A 16,280-nucleotide genomic window follows, 5' to 3' on the forward strand; every position below is an offset into this window, starting at 1 on the left:
CTACCAATATACTGTCATCAAACACAAAATTATGAAGAGACATACAATCAACTCTCTCAAGCAGGTCTGTGCCAGCACCAGACACCACTGCCTGTGAGTCAGCAGATCACATCCAATCTGGGATGCCTATAAAAGCAGGGAACACATGATCCTGGGGTAAACAGAAATGGTCCACTAAAAAATAATGTTTCTATTCTTATTCATGTTGCACTCTCCAAAATCTCCTGGCATTACATAAAGAAAAATGTGACTTGAAAAAGAGGAGCAAGAATAGGAGGAGCTGGAAGAGGAAGAGGAGGGGAAGTTTAGAAACAAATAAAAGACTTACTATCTGTTCCTTTACAGAAAAATTTGCTATTCCTGGAAGTAAAGAATAGTAAGAAGCAGAGTGGCACTGTGTCAAGGTAATTCCATTTCGGGGAAAGATATTAGGAAGAATTTTGGTAGGATTTATACCATAGACAAAGCAATGAGGCTATCAGGAATTGGTGTCTGTATACAAGAATGAAACTTAAGTCTGCTGACTCCTGAGATTGTGGGCACTGACGACCTGCCTTGTCATCCATTGACTTGGTTTAAACTAGTATAGAAATTATATGATTAAAAATATATATTGTTTTACCATTTTTATCTTTGACATCAATCTCTGCAAGGGAACTTGAACTGGGAAGAAGCAGAAATTCCTTCTTTTAGCTGCCCATGTAAATTGACCTGTAATTAGTGTAATTCCAGCAGCCTGTTAATTAGATTGTTCTTTCTACCATTACCATTGTCCACAAGAGCTATGAAAGTAAAATAGGAATAGACAGACATCTATTGATACTGTTATTATCAATATTATTGCCATTTCAGGTTTATATTATGATTCTCATTATGGATTAAGTGTGCTTCAAAAATGCAAGGCTCTTCCTGCATAAATATAATTAAAAATCCTGTATATAAAAGTATATACAAAATAAAAGCCAAATAACCAGACAAAAGGAATGCATGTATCATTTAAGAATTGATTAATACATAAAGATTTTTTAAGGAAATAATAAGAAAAATATAAATGTCCCAATAGAAAAATGGGCAAAGATTTGGTTAGGTAACTCCTAAAATAAAATGCATATGGTCAATTAATTTAAGAACGATGTTCTAATTTTACTGGTGTCAATTGGATTATTTACTGACACATTACTCAATATTTTTTCCTCATTTCATTTGACACTAATGAAAGGAGAAACATTTCCATACATTCAGTAAAATGGATAAGTGGAGCTTATAATAAAACCTACTTTTTAGATTTGTTGGGAGGATCAGTTAAGGTAATGCATGTGAAGTGCTTAGAATAGGGTCTGGTGCATGATAGAAGCTCAATAAATGTTAGCTCTGATGACATTACCTATTAACATGAAGAAGGTGTTCAGGGAAATGGCCTGGCAGTGGGGCAGGATGAGATAACTCAGAGGACTCTGAGAGAGAAGCTATCTGCATGGCACTGACCTTGGCATGGCCCAGCAAGAGAGCATACAGAGGCATTTCAGAAGAGACAATGCCAAGGAGAGAGAAGGGTGACTCTAAGGCCATGAGTGTGCCTCTATGAATTAAAATTGGGGATGGGAAGAGTGGGCAGAAATAATGCTACTGACTTGTGCAGACCAGAGTGAAACTCTGAAGAGATTTTCCTCTCAAGAACAACCTTTGTTCTCAGAAGCAGCATAATGATATTTCTTCTGAGGATTTAAATTCTCACATTGGCCTGTCACATGCTCACACCTTGGCAAAAAGGCAATGAACTTGACATGTGCCATTCCCTGCGTAGAGACTTGCTGCAGGGCACACCTTTTCCCTGAAGTAGCCTGTAATGCGTGTTTTGCTTTTGTTAATGTTTCTGTTAAGTTAGTTTAAAACAGTTAAAATTCCAGAACAAAAGCATAACTTCAGAAGCTATATTTGAAGTCTGAGACGTTTATAGTCAATTCCTATGCTGAATTTCTGAATAAAGTTGTAAGGCATAAAAATGTATTTTATTCCACTGTAGTATAATTGAAGCTTGATTACGAAAGTACATATGGTTATCTTTAAATTCAGTGTATGTGTTTCAAGTTTACAGAATGAAATTTGCAGGTTTCATAGATTTGAAAAAAGTCACACATCTGGATGGATGATATATAGTTGTGACAAAATTGCTCTTCTCTTTAATCCCTAGAGCGAAGAACATGATTTGTTCCAGCAGGGATTTTGTGGAGGTTTCGTCTTGCTTTCTTTATATTAAAAGAAACTGTGTATTGATTGCCAAGCACATCTTGACATGTTAACATCTTGTTTTATTTTTTTCTTTAGTTATTTAAGGTCACTGATTCTGAGTAAATCTGAAAACAAAACCCCTGGGAGTGGAAGACTTCACAATAGCACAATCTTGAATTAGCTGGGAGTAGTTTTCATTTCTAACATTGGCAGCCATATTCATTGAATCACATTTATTCTGTTGACTTTTCAATGAATGATTTTCTTTCTGGTAGGTAAAAGAATGGCAAAGATGCACCAGTAGTTGGTTAAAATAAAGAATACCTATTAACTCAATGAACATTAGTGACTTGTAGCCATCAACAAGTTACCGGTAGAGGACAGGAGAATAAAAATGTAGCCTTTTGGAATAATTGACATTTTGGCAGCTGACAATATTCAAGCAGTGAACCATTATTGGAAGCAACTTCCAGGAAAAGTTTGACATTTAAAATAGAATTGGTAGCATATAAATATTTAAAAGATCTTTTGGAGAAATTAGAACATCTGGGAAATTTGCTTGAGATAGGGAGATCTAATTTTTGCTGACAATTATTATGTTCCAGTTACTGTGCTGGCCTTTCGTTTATTCTTGACAATATTTATATGAGACAGGTGCTATTATCACCTCCAGCTTACAGATGAGGAAACTGAGAAGCTAATATGCTCAGGGCCATATGTTAGTAATGAAGGATCCATTGTTGGCTGGCTCCAAAGATCAGTCTGTCAGTCATTAGGATTTATTGGTCATATTTCATTCCCTCCCAGTAATTAATCATTTGCTCTGGGTTGATTTTGAACCTGACAAACGAAATTTGTCAGAGGAATATAATAAATGATAGAATAATAATAGCTATCACTTAATGAGCATTTACATGTTCCAGGTGATATGCTGCACTCTTTTTTTTTTCCCCATGCCTACCCCACAGGCTGTTTAATCAGCTTTATGAGATATAATTCACATACCATACACTTCACCCATTTGAAGTGCACAAGTCAGTATTTTTAAAATATAGTCAGAGTTGTGCGACTATCACCACAGTCCTTTGTAGAACATTTTCAACACCTTAAAAAGAAACTGTATATTCTTTTTTAAAAAAAGATTTTATTTATTCATGAGAGACACAAAGAGAGAGAGAGAGAGAGAGAGAGGCAGAGACCCAGACAGAGGGAGAAGCAGGCTCCATGCAGGGAGCCTGACATGGGACTTGATCCTGAGACTCCAGGACCTCGCCCTGGGCTGAAGGCAGCACTAAATCGCTGAGCCATCCAGGGATCCCCAAACTCCATATTCTTTACCTATCATTTCCCAATAGCTTTTGCCCTCAGCCAGAAGCAACTCCTAATCTGCTTTGTCTGTGTAGATTTCCCTGTTCTGAGCATTTCATATGAATAGAATGATATACTATGTGGTCTTCTGTGACTTACTTATGTCACTTAGCATGTTTTCAAGGTTCATCCGTGTTGTAGATGGATTAGTACTTCATTCCTTGTAATGACCGAATGCTATTTAATTATGTGGATATGCCACATTTTTGTTTATCCATTCATCAGTTGATGGGCATTTGGGTTGTTTCCACTTTGAGGATTATAAATATTGCTGCTATGAACATCCATGTACAATTTTTTGTGTGGACATATATTTTCATTATCTTGGGGAGACACTGTAATTAGAATTGGTGGGTCATATGGTAATTCTGTTTCACTTTTTGAGAAATTGCCAAACTTTTCCAAAACATCTGCACCATTTTACATTCTTGGTAATAGTGGGTGAGAGTTCTGATTTCTCTACATTCTCACCAATACTTACCATTATCTGAATTTTTATATTCTAGTCATTCTAGTGTGTATGTAATACCTCTTGGTGGTTTTTATTTGCTTGGCTAATGATGTCAAGCGATGTTAATGTGCTTGTTGGTCATTTGTATATCTTCCTTGGAGAAATGTCTGTTCAGATCCTTTGCCCATTTTTATTTGGGTTATTTATCTTTTTATCATTGACTTGTAAGAGTTCTTTATATATTCTGGATGAAAATTTCTTATCAGACATATGATTTGCAAATATTTTCTCCCATTCTATGAGGTGTTGTGCTATATTCTCTAAGTGATTTATTTCATTTGATCTTTATAACAGCCTTATGAGATATTATCCCTCCTATTTTTAGAGATCAGAAAACAGGTTCAGAGTGGTTAGGTACCTAACTTAACTCACAGGGTTAATATGGTATGATTCCCAGATTTGAGCCCCAATCTATTATTCAACTAAAGCTCTCCATTCTCTTGCCTTGATGCTCATATACACTGTATGTATTTGAAGAAATAAATTGAATCTTAGGATTGCATTGGCCTGTCTATGCTTCACTCCTAGACATTCCAGTAGATAAACACTGAAAAGAAAAAAAAAAAAACTTTGGCGATACTTCGCAAATTGATTATCTGGGGACAGTGCTGATTCCCAGAAGAAAGGGGTAGCCACACAGCTCCCGAGGCAGGTTGAATTGATGTTCTGAGTCTGGATTTATAAGCATGGGGAATTGTTCTTTTAAAAGACATTGACAAAGAGAAACCTTTTAATGTGAGCCAGATGCAGCCATGATTTTGATTAAATGTTTGCTGGTAACCATACTTAGGTGGGAACATCTGCCCACTGATGAGCTCCCTGGAGTTTTAGCAGGTGAATTTATGTAGGAAATACAATTCCAAGTACTTCTTCCTAAAGAGAGATGCTAGGGGGGGAAAGTTCACTTTTTTTCCTTCCATTTTTTTTTCACCTGCCATTTAGGAGACCTAAGGAGATGCATTCCTGTATTGGGATAATACCCCTTCCCCTTGACCTCTTTGCTTCCCCAGTTTTAGCTTTGCAGCTGGCCAATGTTGGTACCTACATCTGGGCCACATGTGTGCGGGCATCTTGGGTTGTCTAAAAATAGCGCACGGCCCCATATGCCTATAATAGCAACCTGCTGACATTAGAATATGCTGCTATTTTTCATACACACCCACACTCCTGAGCACACACACTCCTTTCCTTTCAAATCTACCCTTTTAGATGTCCTTCCTAATCTATCTTTGGAAGGCTACATCATGCAGGATACATGATATTTAGAGGAAACATGTTCCTATTGGTGTTTTTGGATTCTTCTGGGTTCTAGGTCAATCTTAAGCAATCCCCTGTCAGGAGGGCTTTACTTACCTCCCAGACTGCCATGCAATGACAAGGTTTATCTTGTCTCATCACTTATACTTAAGTCACTACCTGGCATATTATCCATCATTACCTAGATTTTTATCCACATACTGTTCTACACATGACAGAATTGGATTCAACTCTCTCCCCACCTTCATAAGCTCTTCTTTTCTGCCCTCTGTAACTGATAGTTGATGGTTAAGAAACTCTACAGTAGCTTCAAATTTTTCTCTCAATGTTCATCTCTGTTTTATAAGTAGAATATGGTTCTGCATTGAGGAAATCACTTCCCTGCAGTACTCTTAGGCAAACATTAGTTTCCTCATATACCCCAGGGAGTAGAGGTGGAGTAGCTGGCTGCTTTGCTCCTCATTATCACTTCTGAACCATTTCTGCTCCTTTCTCCTTGGAAATCCAGAGCTCATTTGTAGTTCACGTTATTAAACAATATCATGTCCTTATTCCTTTCCCTTCATTCATTAGACGCTTTAGTTCTTGAGTCCCTTTTTCCTCTCCACTTTTATCACTACCACCATTTTATCAACTTCAACATCTGTCATCTATGTGGGTATTCATCCAACAGTTTTGGCCTTGCAAATCTTTCATGTCCTTATGTCCAATGACATTTTTCTTCCATCATACTTAAGCCACTCACTTTAATGCTCATGCTGTAGACATTGCCATTCTCATAAATCGTACCAATTCTGAAATCTTTATTTTAAAACATACATCTCTTGAGCTACAATTGGTTGTTCTTTCTGCCAAAAATACCTCCTCCACATGTATGTATGTACACTCACACACACACACACACACACACAAATCCAGCAGTTCTTCAACTTTGAATTGCAGTCTATGAAATCTACTGTAATTTTCACCCTTCTTATTCCTCTCTCCTCATTCTTTAGCAATATAGAGTTCACATTTCATCATTATTATCACTTACTTTCATAGACCTTCATCTCCATGCCTACTGTAACACTCTAGTACATTCCTAGACAAATCACAACCCTTGTGAAATCTAGCTATCTGTCTATTCTGTTCCTATAAATGAGTGATGAATGTTGTAGAAGTTTACAAGACTGAGCTAACTCATACCACCTTAAATTCTTGACCACAAATCTCAAATCAGCAATCCTTCCATATCATGTGCCCATTTCCATTTTTTCAAAATAAATACTCAACATCTTATCCTCTTCTTAGTTCTTAAACACCCCAGACTAGCTCCTATCATTTTATGATCTTGCCTCATCCTTCATTGAGAAAAATGAAGAATCAACGGAGAATTCCCTTAAATCTTTCCCACCAAATCCATCATCTTACCTGCATTGGTAATCATTTCCTTCTTTTCTGTACAGTATATAAACATCACCTCTTCTCATGTAAAGTGAACCCTTCTACTTTTACTATGTATCCTACTTACCTTTGCTCTAAATACTCCATTAGTGTTCTCAATATTTTTTCTTTGACAATTATTGCCTTGATCTTTTATATTATCAATTTTATTGAATCATTCACATCAGCATACAGATGTGCTCTAAAATATACCCTTTTAAAAATATAATCTCTTGATACCAAATTGCCCTCTGACTATGGTCCCAGTTTCTCCTCTCCTTGGCACCAATCCTTGCAAAAGAAATTGCCTGTTTACCACCCACGTACCCACCTCGCAAGATCTCCTTAATACACACTATTGAGGTTTATATTAAATATTTTCCGTTATTTTAATATCCTTTTTAAAAAGATACCAATTACCTCCATATTACTGAGTTCAGTAGCCTTTGTCTGTCCCCATCTTACCTATGAAAAATATTTAATAAAGTTGACTATTTTTTCCTTCTTGATACATGATCAGCCCATTGATTTTGTAATGCTCATTTTACCTGCCCCCCACTGTTTTCAATTGTTTTGGTCATATACTCAGGAGTGGAATTGCTAGGTGATACGGCAAGTCTATGTTTAACTTGTTGAGGAACTGCCAAACTGTTTTCCAGAGGCAACACCATTTTATGTTCCCACTGTAAGTGTATGAGGGTCTTAATTTCTTCACCTCCTTGCCAATACTTGGTATTTTCTGTTTATTATTTTTATTGAGGCACAATTGATATACAACATTATATTACTTTCAGATGCACAATATACAGTGATTCAGCATTTATATACATTGCAAAATGGTCAAAACAATAAGTCTGGTTACCATCTGTTACCTTACAAAGTTAATACAATATTTTATAGAAGATTTTATTTATTTATTCATGAGACACACAGAGAGAGAGGCAGAGACATAGACAGAGGGAGAAGCAGGCTTCATGCAGGGAGCCTGATGCAGGACTCAATACCTGGACCCCAGGATCATGTCCTGAGCAGAAGGCAGATAGTCAACCCCTGAGCCACCCAGGCATCCCAATACAGTATCATTATCTATATTCTCCATACTATACATTATATCCCCATGACTTATATATCTATAACTGAGAGTTTGTACTTCTTCACCCATTTTTCCCTCCCACATCCCATCTCACCCTGGCAACAAACTAATCTGTTCTTTGTATCTCTAAGTTTTATTTTGTTTTTAGATTCCATATATAAGTGAAAATATTCAGGGTTTGTCATTCTCTGTCTAACTTATTTCACTTAGCATGATACCCTCAAAGTTCATCTATGTTGTTGCAAATAGTAAGATTTTTCTGTCGCTGAGTAGTATTCCATTGTTTATGTATATATACTACATCTTTTTTATCCAATCATCTGTCAGTGGACACTTAAGGTTGTTTCCATATCTTGGCTACTGTAAGTAATGCTGCAGTGAACATAAAGATGCATAGATCTTTTGAATTAGTGTTTTTGTTTTATTCGGATACACAGTAGTGGAATTACTGGATCATATGGTAGTTCTATTTTAAATTTTGTTGAGGAAACTCCATGCTCTTTTCCATAGTGGCTGCATCAATTTACATTTGCATCAACAGCACACAAAGATTCTTTTTTCTCTACATCCTCACCAACACTTACTGTTTCTTGCCTTTTTCATAATAGCTATCTTAACAGGCATAAGCCATTTTAACAGGCAATGATAGCTCATTGTGATTTTGATTTGCATTTCCCTCATGATTGGAGATGTTGAACATCTTTTCATGTGCCTGTTGGCCATCTATATGTCTTCTTTGGGAAAATGTCTATTCAGATCCTCTGCCATTTTTTAATTGGATTGTTTGTTTTTATGTTATTGAGTTGTTTGAGTTAATTATGTATTTTTTCAGAGCACATTTTACCTTTATTTTTTTTTATTTTTAAATGTTAATTCCAGTGTAGTTAACATACAATGTTATATTCGTTCAGGTGTACAATATAGAATATAACAATTCTTTTTTTATTGTTATTTTTTAATTTATTTTTTTGTATATTTATATTGGAGTTTGATTTTCCAACATATAGTATAACATCCAGTGCTCATCCCATCAAGTGCCCCCCTCAGTGCCTGTCACCCAGTCACTCCATCACCCCACCCACCTCCCCCTTCCACAACCCCTTCTTCATTTCCCAGAGTTAGGGGTCTCTCATGTTCTGTCAGCCTCTCTGATTTATAAGTTTTGGATGTTAACCTCTTGTTGGATATATGATTTGCAAATACCTTCTCCAAAATTAGTACGTTTCCTTTTGTTTTGTTGATGGTTTCCTTAGCTGAGCAGTAGTCCCATTTGTTTCCTTTTTCTTTTGTTTCCCTTGCCTTTGGAATCAGATCCAAGAAAACATGGTTAAGTCTGCTGTCAAGGAGCTTTCCCTCTATGTTTTCTTCTAGGGGTTTTATGGTTTTGGGTTTTTCGTTCAAGTCTTTAATCCATTTTTAGTTAATTTTTATACATGCTGTAAGATAGTCATCTAGTTTTATTCTTTTGCATGTAGCTATCCAGTTTTCCCAGTATCATTTATTAAAGAGACTATCTTTTCCCATTGCATATTCTTGCCTCCTTATTGTTAGTTGACCATACATGCATGGGTTTATTTCTGGGCTCTTTATTCTGTTCCATTGATCAATGTGTCTGTTTTTGTCAATACTGTATGGTTTTGATTACTATAGGTGTGTAGTATATTTGAAATCAGGGAATGTACCTCTGGCTTTGTTCTTCTTTCTCAAGATTGTTTTGCTATTTAGGATCCTTTGTGTTACATACATATTTTAGAATTATTTGTCCTAGTTCTATAAAAAATGCCATTGAAATTTTGATAGGAATTGCATGGAATCTGTAAATTACTTTTATTTTTTGTGGTTTCTTCTATGACCAGTAGTTAGTCAATAGCATGTTGTTTAGTCTCTACATATTTGTAGTTTTCAGTGTTCTTCTTTTATTTCTGTATTTTACCATCATAGTAGGAAAAGATGCTTGATATCCTTTCAATTTTCTTGAATTTATTAGACTTATTTTGTTGCCTAACATACGATCCACCCTGGAGAATGTTCTTTGTGAAGAATGTGTATTCTATTGCTTTCGGATGGAATGTTTTGTATATATCTATTAAATCCATCTGATCTAATGTGTTGTTTAAGGCTGATATTTTCTTATTGATTTTCTGTCTGGATGATCTAGCCATTGATGTAAGTGGGATGTAAAATCCCCTACTATTATTATATTGCCATCAATTTCTCCTTTAAGTCTGTTAATATTTACTTTATATATTTTTGTTGGGTACATATATGTTTATAAATGTTATGTCTTTTTGTTGAATTGGCCCCTTTATCATTATGTAGTGCCCCCCTCTGTCTTTTATTACAGTCTTTAAAGTCTCTTTTGTTTGATATGTGTATAGCTGCACCGTATTTATTTTCATTCCCATGTATGTTGAACATCTTTTTCAATCCCTTCACTTTCAGTCTGCATGTATCCTTACTTCTGAAATGAGGTTTTTGGTAGTATATAGATGTGTCTTCCTTTTTAAATCCATTCAGTCACTCTATGACTTTAGACTGGAGAATTTAGCTGCAGGCTAAGTAAATAAGTCTTTTTCATAGGAGACTGGAATTATCTTTCAGTCTGCTGTCTATGCAATGCCCTGGGTGTAATGGCCTGCCAAGATCTATCTTTCCAATTGTTACAGTCTCATGCATCTCTGGAATACCAGTTCTATTGGCCACAGGTCCCGACAATCAAGGGGTGTCCTCTGGGTGGATTGTGTGCACTTATTGGCTTTAGCATGGCAACTGGAAAATGTTGGAAGTAGGGAATGCTCACTGGCTTCAGAATGGTAGTGGGACAATATTTTGACTCTACCTTCCCACAGGCTTCAGCAATGTACTGGGAGAGTCACTTGTCGATGGACATGTGCCAGCTTTAATCTGAGAGCAGGAGAATGTCATGACCTCTCATTCTTGCTGGTCCCAGCTAGGGAGTGGAGGACTGTCACAACAACCTACACTCACAGTCTTTAGGTACAGAGTGGAGAACTCCATGGCTGTTTGTGCTACACTGCCCCAGCCAGGGAGCAGGGGAGCATTGCAATCACTCACACTCTCCAGCCTCAACAAGTGCTGGGACTGCTTGCCCATCCCAGTCCCAGCAACATAGTGGGAGGGTCTGTGTTTGAGCTTACCTGCCTGTGCTAGCAGGCTGTGTGGAGGGTGCCTCAATGGCATCCACCAGCATCCCTGCCTCCAGGGAACATCTTAACTCTATCCCTTGTCCCTCCAGCAGATGCCCCCAAATCAGCATATGAATCTCCTTCATATATAGTTTAGGTACTTTTCAAACTGCTGTTTTTTTTTTTCCCCTGGGTCTCAGAGTAAGTGAAACTGCATATGAGCCATCCAAGAGGGAATCTGTTTCCTATAGCACTTTGGGCCCCTGGATGTCAGCCCCATTGGTTTTTCAAGTCAGATGTTCTGAGGACTCATCTTTCTGGTGCAGATCCCAGGGACTAGGGTGCCCTATGTAGGGCATCAGCCCTTCATTCATTCTGGAGAAGCACTTGTCTGGTGAGATCCCTCTCTATTGTGTGTAACCATGCAGAGGCGGGTGGGCTTATGTGTGAGGGGAGGGAAGACAGTGTCTTTGCCTCTCCTACCTGTTTAAATATGGTCCTTTTATCTTTTGTTGTGGAGAGAAGTTAATCTAGTTTTCAGATCCATTTAGAGGGAAATGATCCATATGTAGCTATAAATTTGGTGTGTGCATGGAAGGAAGAAAGTTCAAGATCTTATACTGCCATCTTGGACCTCCTCAATAGTCTTTCTAGTGGGTGTGAAGTGGTATCCCATCATGGTTTTGATTTGTATTTCCCTAATGACTAGTGACATTGAGCATATTTTCATATGTTTGTTGGCTATCTGTATATCTTCATTGGGAAAATGTCTATTCAAGCCCTTTATCTAATTTTTAATCGGGTAATTTGTATTTTTGTTGTAAGAGTTCTTTTTGTATTCCGGATGACTGATCTTTATCAAATATATGATTTTCAAATATTTTTCTTTTTCTCTAGTGTGCATTTTCACCTTCTTGCTAGTATTTTTTGCAGGAGAAAACACTTTTAAAATTTTTATATAGTCCAATTTACTCTTTCTTGCTTGCTTGTGCTTTTGGTGTCATATCTAACAAACCATTGCTTAACAAACTTCTATATGTTTCCAATCTCCAGAACTAACCATAAGAGCTCAATTCAATAGATATATTTGTGACCACTTACTACTATGTGCTAGGCCCTACCCTAGATACTGGAGATTTTGATGGAACAGGATAGTGGAGACAGAAATTGCTAGCTGATCTCTCAATTCAAGTTCTCTTCTTCTTTGTGCAATTAGGTGTGGCTATGTGAGTTTTTGGCAATGAAATGTAGGTAGGAGTAATGCATGCCCCTTTTTGATCCTGGTCCATAAATATTCCCATGTGCCCTCTTTCATGTTCTTTTCTACTTCTGCAAATGGAATGGAGATGGCCTTAGGAGTCCCAGCAGAGCTGGCAATAAGTGCTATTTTGCCACTTACCTCAATAGAGTTGTGATGAGTTTTAAATATGGATATGAATATTTAGCATAATTCCTACATAGAGTTAATGGTCAATAAATGTTAGTTTCTATAATTATTACAGTCTTTGGATGCCACAGTAATCAGCTGGGATGGCGAAAATATAAGAAACCCTACATAATTCAGCAGATAGTGCAATTAGGTCTGCTATCCTATAGATTGTCAGGCTTGCTGATGTTAGCAGTCTCTTCTCTTATACAGCTTCTCTGTTGATGAACCAGGATAATTCTAAGCCACCTTAAATAATATTTAAAGAACCATAATTTGGGAAATACTAATGCAGTGAAAAGCAGCTTAAACTAAAAACAATATGAGAAGCTTGGTTATAGTGGTTATGAGAATTCTAAATTGTGGTAGAACATCTTTCATTTGCACAGCACTGTTTTGTAAAAAAAAGTCCTGGAACTTTCTCTTCTTCTACTTATGTATATTTGATAAGAAAGCCCTGGTACTTTCTCCTGTGGGGCCAGTAGGAAGTTTAGACTATTCAAGCCCTGACCTCTGTGTGGGAACACTTAGTCCAGCTTCATTCACTTGCCACCATAAAAACCAAACCAGTCTCTTTTTTCTGCCCTCTCAAGCCATTCTTGAACCTGTTTGAGAGCCTGCCTTGCTCTCTCCAGAAAGTCTCATTATGTAAGTAACAAGCTTTCTCATACTCTCCTGGTGAATGTGCCCTTAATCTTGACATCCAACCAAATTTGGGGTAAAGGACTCATTCTGTCTCTGTGGAGTGATCACAGTAATTGGCCCTGTAAGCAGGACACCAGGGTACTTTCCACCACCACCAGGGGTCTTTATTCTCTTGCTTTGGCTTCCTAACTGGGTCTGCTGCATGCTGGTGGGCATGCACTCTTAGCTACTGCCCACTGGCTGACTTGTACTTTGAACTGTGATCCTTTGTACTACGTTTGTGGATTCTACTGAGAGTGTGCTAAAGATTTGATCAATATAAGTCAGTTTAGCAAATTGGCATATAGTGACAAGATTGGATTAGAGCCTTCCTTAAAGCAGTCATGGATTATGTGTCTCATCTTGGACCTATATGTGAGTTTTAAATCATGTGTCTCAATTACAAAGTACTATGTGACTGGCACTAAGCTCAAGTGAATGACTCTTACCTTATAAATATTGGTTGTGTCTCAACCAGGTGTTGAGACTGATGGTCTGTTTAATATATAGGCTCATTGGGCGGGGGAAGAATGGTTACTATGTGCGATGCTGAAGTCACAATTCTAAAAGCAGACTACTCACTAGGACCTTACAAAATGTTTCTGCTGCTGTTTATACCTCTCTCTCTCTCTCTCTCTCTCTCTCACACACACACACACACACACACACACACACACACACACAAGATACTGATTCTCAGGGTTCTAGAGAGAAATATCTATGGCACTCCTATAACAAAGCCAAAGGATTAACTCAACCATTGCCATGGAGGTCCATAACCCTGATGATACTGATTTGATTTGGGGTCTTCCAGAAGAAAAACTTATAAATATGAGCCAGGCAGAAAAGAACCCACTGAAGTATATCCAGTAACCTCCTCCACACACACACACACCCTGGAAAAGTTGCCTGGTAGAGCCAAGTGTTGGAGGTAAGTGTGATAATTTATGTCTCCACTGAGACTTAAATATGGGCCCATTAGCTCAGAGGGGCTTTAAGTAAGACATCTAAAATGTTAGGCAATGTATATGTGGTATATTATATATATTATTCAGCCATGAAAAAGGAGGAAGTCCTACTTTTTGTGACATGAATAGACTTGAGGGGGTATTATGCTAAGTGAAATAAACCAGACAGAGGACAAATGGGCATGGTATCACTTATCACTTCCCCCCACCAAAAAAAGTCTAACTCATAGAAATAGAAAATGGGAGATATTACCAAGGCCTGAGGAGTGAAGGAAATAGGGAAAGGTTGGGGAAAAGGTACAAACCTTCAGCTATAAGATTAATAGTGTCTGAGGATCTAATGTAAAAAAACACAAGGCCAAAACAAACAAAAAACACCGCTAAGCTGTCAAGATCCTCAAAACAAGTAGTCTAAAACCTGTCACAGCCAAGAGGAGCCTAAAAAGTCAACTAAATTTACTGTGGCATCCTATATGACAGAAAAAGGACATTATGTAAAAACTAAGGGAATCTGAATAAGGTCCAGACTTCAGTTAATAATAGTTTGTTTCATTGTCGGTTCACTAAGTTTAACAAAAGTATCATACTAATATAAGACATTAATAAATAAGGGAAATTTGGCATGGGATATTTATGTATGATTTTCACAGTTGTTCTGTATACTTAAAACTGTTCTAAAATTAAAAGTTTATTTAAAAAGCACAAAATACCAGGTACTGATGAGCGCTAGGAGATGACAGAATGGACCACTGAATGGGAGTGGCCATGGGGAATGGCTTGAAGGAATCACCTTCTCCCTGCCATGTGTACCACAAGAATTGAACCAGGGTCGATGAGAATGGTCAGTTTGAGAGGGCTCTTTTTTTTTTTTTTTAAATTTTATTTATTTATGATAGTCATACAGAGAGAAAGAGAGAGGCAGAGACACAGGCAGAGGGAGAAGCAGGCTCCATGCGCCGGGAGCCTGATGTGGGATTCGATCCTGGGTCTCCAGGATCGCGCCCTGGGCCAAAGGCAGGCGCCAAACCGCTGCGCCACCCAGGGATCCCGAGAGGGCTCTTTAAAAAGTGCTGAGAAAGCTCCCCCTTTCTCCAACCAGAGCATCTGAGCTCCTCTGCTTTCTTCCCCTCCTCCAGTGGCTGTGCACAGGTGGTGCTTTGTGATGCCAAACACCCCAGGGCTACCATTGGCTGGAGGAATTTCCTGCTGACCAATCAAAGCTAAAGGGCGTGGCTCCCCATTGTCCCTGGAGGGTATATAAAGGGCTCAGGGGCCCTGGAGAGGGCCAGTGTTGCTACAGCATGGCGGAGGTTATTGAGGCAGTGCTGGGGTCTAATTCAGATGCTGAAAACAAAACCGAAACCACAGATGTGAGAGAAATTCCAGAAATCAAAGAGAGGAAGACCCCTTGTCAATCAAAGGACAAAGAACGTGAGAAGGTCAGATTACCCTACTCATGTACCTCCTCTTTTTCTCCTTCGATCCCCTACCCAAGACCCCTATCCTGCCCTTGTCTAGCACAAAACCCCTTCTTAGGATGCACCCATTCTTTTAAAGTCCCCCTTCCCAATTATTTTCCATTGTCTTCCCCAAAACCGATGTCTTTCCGGGCTCACTTTGTTTTCCTTCCAGCTGCGGAAGATACTTGCAAAAGTTAAATCGGCCCTTCAGGACAACGTAGAAAAGCGTAAGAAAGGAAGGAAATCGACCATACTGGTCTGTTACCGCAGACACAGCAAAATGAAGACTGAAAATCAGCTGAAGATGAAGACGGAGGAAGAAAGCCTGTCCCCACTCTGGGCAACACCCTATGCCTGCCAGGGGCCAAAGATCTCAAAGTAGCTGTTACCTCCCCAGAAAAAGCACTGGCGAGATGGATGCTTAGGTAGAGATCAAAATTTTCACGGTGGTCACCTGTGAGGAGACCAAATGAAGTGCACGGATATTGATTAAAACAACAAGTTGCAAATGGAGATGTGTGTATGTGTCTTTGTGTTCTCTGATGGTGAGAGGGGAAAGGAAAGGGGCAAGTGTATGAGAAGGGAGGGAGGTGGAATCCTTGAAGTTTGGGGCCCAGACCAGCCGGTCCATAGTTAGCTGGAAATTGGTAACAAAGACTAGATGAGAACTGCAGACTGAAGATAAATTTCCTCTAACACATTATCCCACCAGA

The sequence above is a fragment of the Vulpes lagopus genome, chromosome X (assembly GCF_018345385.1).
Source record: "Vulpes lagopus strain Blue_001 chromosome X, ASM1834538v1, whole genome shotgun sequence".
NCBI lineage: Eukaryota > Metazoa > Chordata > Mammalia > Carnivora > Canidae > Vulpes > Vulpes lagopus.